Source organism: Lichenostomus cassidix, chromosome 4A (genome assembly GCF_008360975.1).
Source record: "Lichenostomus cassidix isolate B80296 chromosome 4A, HeHo_3.0, whole genome shotgun sequence".
In the NCBI taxonomy this organism is placed as follows: Eukaryota; Metazoa; Chordata; class Aves; order Passeriformes; family Meliphagidae; genus Lichenostomus; species Lichenostomus cassidix.
Genome location: NC_139485.1, coordinates 2,054,520 through 2,061,646, shown reverse-complemented (window position 1 = coordinate 2,061,646; position 7,127 = coordinate 2,054,520). Strand labels below are relative to the sequence as shown.

General features: G+C 49.6%; 1 protein-coding gene and 1 long non-coding RNA gene across 2 annotated transcripts in view; one reads left to right on the top strand and one right to left on the bottom strand.

Annotated features, from left to right (window-relative positions):
- Positions 1–372: 372 nt before the first annotated feature.
- On the bottom strand, positions 373–3,365 carry LOC146437270 (uncharacterized). The gene is made up of 3 exons (XR_014852164.1): positions 3,236–3,365; positions 2,053–2,196; positions 373–708 (listed from the first exon to the last, which is right to left on the bottom strand). It is a non-coding gene; the product is annotated as an uncharacterized LOC146437270 (long non-coding RNA).
- Positions 3,282–7,127, top strand: part of LOC146437269 (ligand of Numb protein X 2-like) — a 29,307-nt gene continuing 25,461 nt past the window's right edge. The window contains exon 1 of the mRNA XM_085060032.1: positions 3,282–3,417. The gene's annotated coding sequence lies outside the window, so the exon portion shown is untranslated. The remainder of the gene's footprint in view (positions 3,418–7,127) is intronic.

The following is a 7,127-nucleotide window of genomic DNA, read 5'->3' as shown; positions in this document are numbered from 1 at the left end:
TAAATAAAAACTCCTTGAGTTTTTATTTAAGTTGTGCAGAACTTTGGTGTTTCAAACTCAGTAGTGAGGCCCAGCAGGTTTGTGAGAGGTGCCAGAGAAGACAGAGCTGACTGAGATTCTCACCAACATTAAGTTAACCAAAGGTAGTAGTGAGTGTTACCCCAGAAACTATTTCTCTCCCAAATATTGAGATGTTTTCCACAAAAAGCATTTACATCTGAGCTTTCTCTTCAGCTTTACACAACACATTAACTGCCAGCACAACAATCCAGTGGAGCAATTAATTTACACTTTGCAAACCGAATATTCAGCTGTGGCCTGGGATCCTTTTTCATCAGGATCAGTTTCATATTTAGCCACTTTGCTCTTCTAACTGCTTCCTTAGCATTTCTAGGGAAGAATCTCATCCATCCATTCCACCTCTGAATGATCAATTAGATCGGGGAACTCTATCTGGTTTTAAAAATACATGTGTCTATTTCAATGTGTTTATATATTTCACATAAAACACATTTATAGCAGTTTTCACCTGGTTTGTTTTTCAGCTGGATCAGTGTCCTGATCTGGTTCACAGTGCAGAGCTCAGGGTTGGTGTGCCTTGTTGCCAGGGCAGGAACAGGAACAGTTACTGGTAGGAACCAGTAATACAGCAAAGCCTTCGTGTCATCAAGCCAAGCCTTATTTAAGATGTGGCTGCTTTTGCCTGGACTAAAAAAAACAAGTTAATTTCAGTTCCTTACATTTGTGTTAGCTCTGCAGAAGAGATCTGTGTCCTCTCTGAGTCCATTTAGTAGCCATGACTCAGTGGGATTCCTTTATTACAAAACCAAACCAAAATTCCAGCACGCTTATACAATAAACTTTCACCAGATCTTAATTATGTATGGACACACTGTCCACTCAGAATTACCTGATTAAAATCTCCAGCGAGTGCTAACTAGACAGAATTCCTCATTTGAAAGATTTGCATCCATTTGGAATTTCCCTGGGGTTTGTCTGCCCAATACCCCAAGTTCACCCACACATTTCCTGTCCTCACCCCGGAGCTGCACAGCGCAGGGAATAGGTTTGTGCTAAGGTGTAAACCTCTCCCCTCAGGAGTGCTCCAGCTCCACAGAGCTCAGCTTAAGCCTTTGCCTGTTTACAGGCCAGACTGTTCAGTATAAATGAGTTCTGGATTAATGAGTGCAAGTTCAGATGTGAGGGTGCCGTGCAGACACAGTCTGATGTCTCTGCACCAGGCTCTGGTGCTCATGTCTGACCTGGCAATGCACTTCCAGCTTTATTCCTAAAATAATTTTTGTTCTGTATGATCTGATGGATGCTATCCAGCCTCCTCAGCCTCGCTGCTTCAGAGGAAATCCTATCAAACATTTAATTTAGTCTGACCAAAATTGATGGGCTCACAAAGCTGGGTCACAGTTCTGGGCTGAGCCCTACAAAAAACAACTTACACCTCACATCTGGTGGAAACAGATCTCATGTGAGCAAAGACGGATTGTTGGTGCACCTTGATTCCATTAGTTTTCCAACTATGATCTAAATAAAATTATGAAAGGTCCTTGCTGCTTTTCTGGTATGTTTTGCATCTCCTATGGTCTCACCTGTGCCACACAAAGATCCCTCACTCACAAGCACAGCTCACAACCCTCACTGAAGGCTTCAACAGGCAAAAACACGGAATTAATGAGAAGGAATTAATGAGGTAGCGAACAACCAGAAGAGCTCCATGGGAAATTTGACACAGAAAGGACAAACTGAATTAAAAACTGATATAAAGTCATAGAATGGCTTGGATTGGGAAGGACCTTAAAGATCATTTAGTTCCAGTCCCCAAATAAAAGATGGTCTCTTCTCAATTCAGTAATTAATAACATTTGCTGAATATTATGCAATAACACAGATCCCCAGCCCTATTAACACAGAGAAGGTGTTTTCAGGATGAGGAAAGGACTTTCTCCTCTCTCCTTTGGGTCTGTATCAGCAGCTCTGGGATATCCTAAATGATCAAATGCAGACAGGCATGTGCTTGTTCCACCTGCACTACATTACCTCTCAATGTACAAAGGTTTCCTTCCTAATAAATCCTCCTCCAAACCACTGGTTTGAAGTTGTATTTTTTTTCTTTACTGTTAGAAACGTCATCTTGTTTATTACTTCATGACACTCTTGTCTGCAGAAAGAGCATTTCCAAGGCTGTGTGATGAACATGAGAAAGAAGTTATAACCCAGAAACTATGATGGGTTGGTCTCTTCCTTTGGGAGGAATTCCAAGCGTGGACGTAGTGCTAACACAGCTTGGAAGCTTTCAAACCCCATGTGTGGCTCGTCATTTTTTTTGCTAGTTTGAAGAAGGAGAGCTCCCAGGCATTGCCTCAATAGGAACACTGGAACCTGGACCTACTTGGAGTTTATAGAAACAAGAGGGAAATCAGCACTCACTTGTATGCAGTGCCATCTCTGTGGGGAGTGGGAATGCTCTGAGGGCTGTAGCAATTGTCCCGAAGGGAAATTGGCCGGAGGGAAGCAGGAATGCCCCAAAGGGATGGGTAATGCTCTGAGGGGAGCAGGAGTGGACCTGAGGGGAGCGGGGATGTCCTGAGGGCTGTGGGAATTGCCCCGAAGGGAAGGGAAACTGACCTGAGAGAAGCAGAGATGCCTCAAGGGGATAGGGATTGCTCTGAGGGGAGCGGGAATGGACCTGAGGGGAGCAGGGATGCCCCTGAGGGCAGCGGGCATGTCCTGAGGGCAGCAGGAATTGCCCTGAGGGCCGTGGGAATTGTCCCGAAGGGAGGGGAAATTGACCTGAGGGCAGCAGGGATGCCACAAGGGGATACGGATTGCCCTGAAGGTAGTGGGGATGCCCTGAAGGGAAGGGAAATTGACCTGAGGGCAGCAGGGATGCCCTGAGGACAGCGGCAGCCCAGGCTCGGGCCGTGCCCTGAGGGGAGCAGGGATGCCGTGAGGGCAGCGGCAGCCCAGGCTCGGGCCGTGCCCTGAGGGGAGCAGGGATGCCCTGAGGGGAGCAGGGATGTCCTGAGGGCCGCGGCAGCCCAGGCCCGCGCCGTGCCCCAGCCCCGCGGCTCCTGTGGCGGGGCGGGCCAAGGCCGCCGGGTGTGCGCGGCCCGGGAGGCGGCGGAGGAGGAGGAGGAGGAGGAGGCGGAGGGAGAGGAGAGCGCGGCGGTGAGAGGGGAGGGCAGGGCTGAGCCGTGCCGGGCGGGCGGGCGAGTGACACCTGGGCGGCTGCGCTGCCTCCTCCTCCTCTCACGTAGGTTTCGACTTTCTTCCCCGCCCGGAAACTTGGTGGAGGCGCCGCGCTCGCCGCCGTCGCAGGCCGGGTTGGCGCTGGGCTTCCAGCGCCTCTTCCCTCCCCATCCCGGGGGCGAGCGAGCCCTTTCCCGCCCCCGGCGGCCGCAGGTGAGCGGGGCTGGTGTGGTGGGCGTGAGGGGGTCCTGTCTGCACTGGGGAACATTGGAGTCCCTTAAGAGGCGCGGGGCTCCCGGCGGGCTGAGGTCCCCTGAGGGACGCGGGGCTGAGGTCCCTTCGGGCCGAGGGGGTCACTGAGGGTTTGCGGGGTGCCCTGGGGGGCGCGGGGGTCCATGGGGGGATGTAGGGTTCCTTGAGGGGCGCGGGGATCCCGCCGGGCTGAGGGGAGCGGGGTCCCTGCGGGTTTGCGGGGTGCCCTGAGGCTGTGGGGGTCCCGGCGGGGCTGAGCTCGGGGGGTCGCGGATCCCTGCCGAGGCGGCCGAGGGCAGCAGCTCCCGTTGTCCCGGCGGAGCGCGCTCGGCCGTGACCGCGCGGGGCCGCAGCCAATGTCCCTTATCAGCGACACGGGCAGCGCAGGTGAAGGCTGCCGGCCCCGGGGCTTAACTCTTCACAGCTCTTCCCCGGGCAGGACCCCCAAAACGGTGGTTTTTTGCTTGCAGGGGTCACGGGGAGGGTGTGGGGCAAAAATGTCTTTGCTAGGAGACGGAGAGGGGCTAAGGCGGCGAGTTGGCTGGCAATTAATGCAGGGGGGAAAGCCTATAAATAGAAGTTGAGATAAGCAGGCAAAGCGCAGCAAAGTGAGGATGTGGACCTTTTGGAAGTGCTTTAAAGGTAAGAAGCACAAGTGATGATAAGGCTTAGTTGAACCCAAAGAGTAACCATGTGTCTGGAAAGATGTTTATTTAATTTAGGAGGGGTATTTTTGTGAGGAGTGTAAAGCTGTGTGCTGCTGAAGGGGTGATCCCGCTCTGCTTGGCTGGGTGCACTTGGCATCCTGAGAATAATGTCAGGAGAGACATCTGAGGGAGAAGGAGCAGACCAGGCAGCAGCCAGCTGATGCCAGCGCAGGAGGTGACAGGGACAGCGGGATTGCCCCTTTCGGTGGCACTGCAGGCTTCGTTTGCCTTAAGTCCCGCTTGAAACGGCACTTTCAACTCCTTGAGCGGCTTTTGGGACCTACTTTACCTCGGGAAAGTAAGGAAGGCAAAATGAGCGCTTCCCTGCTGCTTACCAACCCGAAAAGAGGTCATATTTAAACTTCTGCTCCAGTTTTTTAGCCAAGGTGAAAGGACCAGAACATAAAGTCTCCGTAGAAAAAACGATTCCAGCTCAAGTGTAGATACAAGCAGTAGGGGATGTCTCTGCTGTGCAAAGGGTGCGTCAGAGCAGGGGCACGGTGGAGATAATTGGCAGCCCTGGGAAGTTTCTGTCACTGTCACACAACCCCAGAATTGTCCAGAGTAATCCTTCAGTCCTTGGAGGCTAAAGCAGCCCAGGGTTTGGGTGGTGTGGAGGACTGGAGCTGTCCTGCAGCAGGGCCAGTTGTGTGCTGTGCCTTTGAGGGACGGCGCTGACGTTTGTCCTTGATGCTGGAGCTCTTTTGGCAGCTCTCCAGCAAAGGGAGAGCAGATTGCACACATGGCTCCTTCAAAACAAAACTTCTTTCTCTGAAGTTGCACACTGCGAGTCGTCTTTCACGATTTCCCTAAGCAGATGTAGTGTGTCTGCTGCTGAAAGGGCCTAAGGCAGTGGGAATATTTATTCCCTCCCCCGAAGGGATTTGCTCCCTGAACCAGCTTATGGAGTCAGAACAGCACCAGCGCTTGTGCAGGGCAAAACAAAGGGGTCATATGGCTGGGGATGGAGCAGGGAAATGATAAACAGGAGGCCAACCTTCTCTGGGGCTCCCGAGCTGGAAAACTCAGCTGTGCTGGAAATCCACACCTTCGCTAAGTGCTAGCATGCCAGCTTGGTGCAGATGGAATTCATTTAAATAACGGGGATGCACGGGGATGACATAAAACCCCATGGGATGAACGGGAGAGAAGGACCTGTGGTGTGCCGCAAAAAGGAACATCTGTTGAACGACAAATTTCAGGTTTTTATCCAAATGAATATGGGGGGAAATGAGCAAGAGTTAAGAAACAAACCCAACCATATGGCCTGGGGAATGAGGGCTTGAAAAGGTGGAAGAAACAGCTCCAGACGGGACCTGTTTACATGACCTCCAGAAAACCCCACGAAGTCCAAAGATACCTGATGAAACAGGTGGAGGATGATTCTGGATAAACTTAGTGCTCTTCGAATGGCAATTCCAGTAACTCCTAGAAATTGTAATTAATGGGTTTGTAAACTATGGTAGTGTAGTACTTCCCTAAGTGTGGTTAATAAAAGAATTTACACGTTTATGAGATTTTAGAGTCTTAGACTTACGTAGTATAGTAAGAATGAACCTAAAAGAATTAAGTATCCCTGCATAATGAAATATCTGTAGCTCGCAAAGCACTCCTGCAGTATTTTCTCTTCTTCTTTCATTGCCATATATATCTTATTTTCTGCATTAAAATAAAACCATCCTGCTGCAACAGCTCTATTGATTTCCCTTTGAAAATGAAGCTGCATCATTTCATTCTGCTCGTGTGGATCTCCCCAGAGGAGTTGCAGCTGTTGCCTTACTCACAGGCCTGAATATGTTTTGCTGGTTTAATACAAAACCCTCTTGTTTGGCTTTTCCTTCTCAGTTTACTTTAGTGGTGCTGCTCATACAGTTGTTAGGAATTGTATTTGACAGTCCCTCATCAGTTTAAGGTCCCTGATTTATACCACATAAAACGTTGCTCTTGGCTTAGAAATTTCCTGACACGAATGAAGTTTGAAAATATGAAAATATCTGGCAGTTTTTCTGATATTTCAGATGATAAGAAATTGCCCACGAGTCAGTATCTCACAAGCCATCTAAAGGGTTAGAGGGGATTTAGATGAACGAGTAGTAGGAATTACTGTGCTGGTCCAGGAAAAAGCACTTAAGGCTGGAAAGGAGGGAAATGGACTAAAGCTGGAGGAATTTGGAGAGACAATCAGCAGCTTACAGGCAAACACTTATTTATATATAGATATAGTGATCCTGAGTTTAGGGGCTCTCTGTGCAAATTGTGTTTGGAGGCTGTAGTGTTCCTTATTTGGAATATTCTGGAAGGGAAGCACAAGAAGGGATTAAGTGTTTTTAAGAAGTGTTGTCTAACTTTGCCTACTCTTTGCCTCTACCTTAAATCATGCAAGTTTTGTAAACAGCTACAGCAGAGTCTCTTTAAAAGCTGATTTTCCAACAGTTGAAAAGGAGTTGAGATAAAACTTGCCTTGTTCCCCTGAGGGTTCAGTGTGGCAGTTGCTGAAAGCCCAGTAAATCAGGAGCAGCCCTATTTGTAAAGTTCTCAGACTTATCTGGGGGTGTGGGATTGATAACAGAGAAATTCTTCTCACCTAATAAATGCTCTTGCAGATCTCTACACAGCAAATCAATAACGGCAGCAGTCCCTCCCCTGGGAACTTGGATCTGAGGATTTCCTCTTTTACAGGATCTCAACTGGTCGGGAACAAAAAATTGCCGCGTGGTTATTTCAAGGAGGATTCATAAAAATAAACATAATGGCACTCCTGGGCCTTTTTGTCCTTAGGACAAAACCCGATTCCCTGTGAGATCAGCACCTGGGGCTGCTTTAGTCCTGATCTCCTGGGGCAGAAAACCGAGAGGAGAAAGGAGATTCCTCCCCCTTCCCTCCCCACAGCGGCGGCACTGGTCGTTCACGGCTGGCTAGGGAGGAATGTGGCTCTTGCTTTGGTTTGGGAACAGCTCAAGGACT